This window comes from Sturnira hondurensis, unplaced genomic scaffold, assembly GCF_014824575.4.
Source record: "Sturnira hondurensis isolate 20B ecotype Veracruz unplaced genomic scaffold, ASM1482457v3 Scaffold0018728, whole genome shotgun sequence".
NCBI lineage: Eukaryota > Metazoa > Chordata > Mammalia > Chiroptera > Phyllostomidae > Sturnira > Sturnira hondurensis.
Genome location: NW_028091359.1, coordinates 11,513,090 through 11,518,004, shown reverse-complemented (window position 1 = coordinate 11,518,004; position 4,915 = coordinate 11,513,090).

The window sequence follows — 4,915 nt, the reverse complement described above, 5'->3', positions numbered from 1 at the left end:
CCTAATTTTAATTTTCATTGTGTAAACTTATAAGAAGTTACTCCCAACTTGATGTCTCATAACTCACTCCTGAAATATCCAATGAGAAACTGCCAAGTTTTCCCAGTTGTTTATGTTGGTTCCAATATACTGTCCATACCCTGGCTGTATCTCTCGCCAAATTTCTTCCAATTTATTTCAAAACCAATTGGCAGAACAATGAGGAAACCTGTTTGAGGCCAGTTTTAGTCAATTGATGGTACCGCCTCTTTCCCCCACCCCCACTTTCCAGTAATTCCTGAAGTTTCTTTCAGATCTAGCCATTCTCAGTCAGAACATAACAACTGGGCATGACTCCATATGTGAAAGAAATACATTCTTCCTATCCTTATCCCACTGTGACCCCCCCCCTTTGCTTCCTAGCCTTCCCTCAAAACTGACAACCCCCAACACCCTCTTCTCTCTGTGGAGAGGGTGGCCAACCTGGCATCCAATATCCGGAATAAATCTTATTTTGAACAATGGGTTATTATGCTCTTATCAATAAAGGAAATGGGAGATTTCAACCTCTTCCTGTCTAGGTGTGAATACTTCCTGTGTGATTGACAGAAGTGGGAGGAGCTATTTTGCCGAGCTTATAGAGATCAAAACTGGCAAGTCTCTTTACAGCCTGCTGATTTTCAAAATAATTTTGGGCAGAGGGTGGTGCTTTTCTAACTCAGGTCTCAGAGCTCTGCCATGTGGACTCTCTTCAGTTCTGCTGCACTGTTAGGACCAAGGAACAGACTGAGACTATCTGTTCCCATCTATGGTCTGAAGACTAAAGACTCAGGAAGGTGACCTGTTTGAAGTTATTCAGTCAACTCATATCAAACCTACAGAGAAATTATTTTCTCTGTTAGATGCTGCTGCCATGTTGACCTAAGGATATGTTGGGCTGATCTTCAGCTTTCCTCAGAGGCCATAAGCAGAAGGAATCTTTGCTGTATTTGTTAGGGGTACAGGAAAACAGAAACCACACTAGGAAGTTCCACAGAGGGAGTTTTATATGGGAGATTGGGTACATCGGTGTTAGAGGACTGAAAAAGCAAAGTGGGCACAGTGAGGAAACAGAGGCGGTCACTCATGGGAGAAGCCGCCCCACTAAAGCCGAGGGAACATGGGAATGGAGTAAGGCCATGGAACCTAAGAGATCAGAGGAGGGCACCTGCGGCGCTGAGGCCCAGACCTCTGAGGAGGGTGTTTTGTATGGCTGGGATGGCATCTGGGGAGCCTGGCAGGAGGGCTTTACGGAGCTGGATTCAGATTTCTGAGGAAGCCGTGCTACTGCCTGAGGCTGACTCCAGGAGATGGAGGCTGCACCCAGCCGCTACCGTAGGGATGGATGAAGGGCTGCTGGGAGGCAACTTTGACAAAAACAGCAAGTACACAGGAAGAGGGGAGTGCATTCTCTCCTCCCCAGCTTTCAGTCTTTCTCTAGGCACCCCTCATGCCAGAATCTCTTAAAAAGCACCTAGCAAATATGGAATAGCATTTGCAGAGGACCCCTTAGTATCGAAGGGTATGGGAGGTTTCAGAGCCAGGATACAATAACATCCTACCTCATACAGGTAAATGGGACACTTCCAGATTACCAGAGGATGCACCAGTCACCTAGAGGGACATCTGGCATCAGGAAGAAGCTGATATAATTTGAAGTCTTCAGATCTTGTCACTATGGCCTAGGGCTGGCAAATGAGTCACTGGGACTCTTGAGTTCCTAGGTTCCTTTCTTGTTGGCACACTCCTGGTGCTTGGGGCGGAGAGGGTGGGGTTGGTGTGGGAAGGATATTGTGACAATCAGAACTGTGGGCAGTGATGTTGATGCCCCTGCCCAGCCACACAGAGGCTAGAAACTCCAAAGCAGTCAGGACTGGGCTGACTGGGCTGAGATGCTGCCAGGGGTTAGGCAGAGATAAAATTGACAGACCCTCTGAAGGATCACACTGATGACTCTTTCAGATGGAGCAATCGCCGCACTGGTCTAGACAAGTATGGCTTGGGTTTCTGGGATTATATGGAGTACAGAGAAATCTTGATAATATAAATCGATAGATTCCTGTGCTCATCCAGCTATTATGTTGTGTCTAGTTTGTGCTACCCACCATGATAGGTGCTGGGGATATATGGATGGATCCAGTAAAGTTAATTAGCGCATGCCATAGGGTGGTATAGTTATGTTTCTCTGGCAGAGTGGGAGCGGAGTTGAGGGAGAGGTAGCATAACTAGGGCGCGCTGGAGACAGCTTCAGAGAAGAGATACGACATGGGTGCTGATATGAGGATGGGCACTCGGTGGGCGGCAAGGTGGGAAGGGGAAACAACCCGAGCAGAGGTGCAGAGGTGCAGAGCAGCCTGGTGCATGTGCAACAGGGGGAAAGGGCTGCTTCCACCTCCTCCTCAGCTCAAACATGCTGCCCGACAGCAGCCTGCCCGGATTGGGATTCACCTTCTGCTCGCCTCTGATGAGGGCAACAACCATCCCTGTCCCAGACAACACACAGAGGAGGAGAGAAGGCAGATTTGGATGGTGCACCATTGGGACCATCAGCTCATAGGTAACCGAGAAGGTGGCCACATGAATGAGAAGGCAGAATCTAGTACCCTTAGCATTGGCTTTTTAAAAAAAAAGAAAAACCAATGCCTACTTTGTGCTGCTTTCCGGGGTGTACAGAGGGAACCTTTAGGGTCTTTTTTTCCCCACATTTTAGAAAGCAGGGGATCATCAGCCTTGGGGTATGTAGCTTGTGCTACTCTGAATGAGCTGGCCTTTAGAGTCAGCCACTTCTAGGAAGCTCTTCTGGGATCCAAGCCATGGCAGCAGCTTCCTATCAGCCTCCCCTCCCCACAAGAACCTTTGGCTTCCATTTGACCAGCCTTGACACCCAGTGTCCAAACAGCAATGAAATTGATTCCCCTAAGTGTGGGAAAGTCCGGGAGCATCGATTGGTTCCTCCTCTTCACCCCCCAGGCCTGGTATTAGCACTCTCCCAGAATGTACCTTGCTTGTTTGGTTGGAGGAGGTCAAAGCCCAGATGAAGAATGAGTGGAATTCCGCAGGATCAAGCTGGTCTTGATAAATGACAGCAGGAGATCGTGTGGGGAGGAGAAAAGGATGGGGAAGTTGGGACAACCAATTGGCTGCCTCCTCTTGTTCCACCAGTCTGGCTAGTGCTTTCACTGTGACCAGAGGCTTGCCATTCTAAATATTTGGAGTTTCAAAAATGACCTGTGGAGTATGTTTCTTTTATTCAGGTTAGAAATATTTTAAAAATTATTATTGTTATTGTTATACCTGAGAGAGTTAGAGTGGTTTGAGGCTTGTGTTTTGACACTTTTTTTTTTTTTGCCTTATTGCTGTGAATTTGATCTGTTCATTTTGAGCTGGGAATTGTCGATTCTCTTCTGCCTTGGCTTCTATTCTTGCTCTGCTCTTAAAGATCTCCAGGACCTTCCTGACCTACTGTAAAAATAAGGGATTGGTTGGGTGGTCTTTATGTCTCTCCTACTTTTGATTTTTATGATCTCTAACTATTCGGTACCTCATCAAGTGTGTAGAACAGACAAGGGTGGGTTCAAACACCTGATGAGCTGTCTGCATGGTGGGACCAAGATGGGATAGAAAGTCCTTTGCATCTTCTCAAACACAGCCAGGGATTACAATGGAATGGTGGCACATCATTGGGAGACCATGGAGGTGTTTCTGTTTATTGGGTGAGCTGAGATGTCCCCTAGGAAGAAGATAAGCACCCACATTATCAGGCACTTACACAAAGATACAGACGCCTTGATTACAAATCTACTCAGATCTCCTAGTTAGAATCAGAGGTATAGAGAACTCAATGGTGCTTATACACACAGTCAATAGTCTTCTTAAAGAAGCCTCTTCCAATCATGAGAAATGTCTTTTTATTGTTCCCCCCGCATTTAAACATCATGCTGTAAGTTCAACTAGGGACCTTGGCATATAGGATTGGATAAGATGGGGGTAATACTTCTGTACCTTCCATCCTTCTTGAGGATGAAGATTTCTGTCCATTAGTGCAGCGGTTCTCATCTTGGATTATATTGCCCCCAGTGGACCATTGCAATGTCCCCAGACATTTTTGATTGTCAAACGGAGGGGATGGATACGACTGGTGTCTAGTGAATAGAGGACAAGGATGCTACTAAACATCTCACAATGCACAGGAAAGTCCCTCCTAAAGGATTTTATGGTCCCACATGCCAAGAGAGCTATGATGGAGAAATGCTGATTTAGTGCCTCTGGGTTCCAGAGTAGTAGGACGGTGGTGATGGTTGGGCTAATGCCTTCCTGCTATCTGGTGGGAAGACTCAAATTCAACATTTGTAATGGTCTTTGCTGTGGAGCAAAAGGAAATACCTCTTTTATAAAAACTGGCTTCAAAAAATGTGTGCTTCACTGTTTTGGTGAGTCCTGTTTCCATTCATCAGGGTAGGCGATGGGAAGGAGGACACTGAGAGACTCACTGAGCATATGATAACAGGATGAGGAATCCCTGGAATTGCAAGGGCCTGAGGGACCACTCTATCCACTACTCTGCTTTGATGCATAAAACCCAGGGGCTGTCAGATGTGAGGTTGGGAATTATCCAATAATCAGCACTGCTGTGCAGAGCCTACCCTTCCCCTCATCATTCACAACCTTTGTGGTACTTTCTTTTCCTCTGGACATGTCCCCACCTTCTCTGAGCGATGTTCTGGCTACTTTCAGTCCCCAAATCTATAGGACAACACAGTCTGACTGGTTATTTTATGGTTGAATACCACCAATTAATGTTATCACAAGCAATGTTATTAGCTTTTTAAAATGGGGTTCTTGAGTAAAAAAAAAATGCTTAGCCCAATTTTCTAATGGTAATAATACCCAAAGGAAG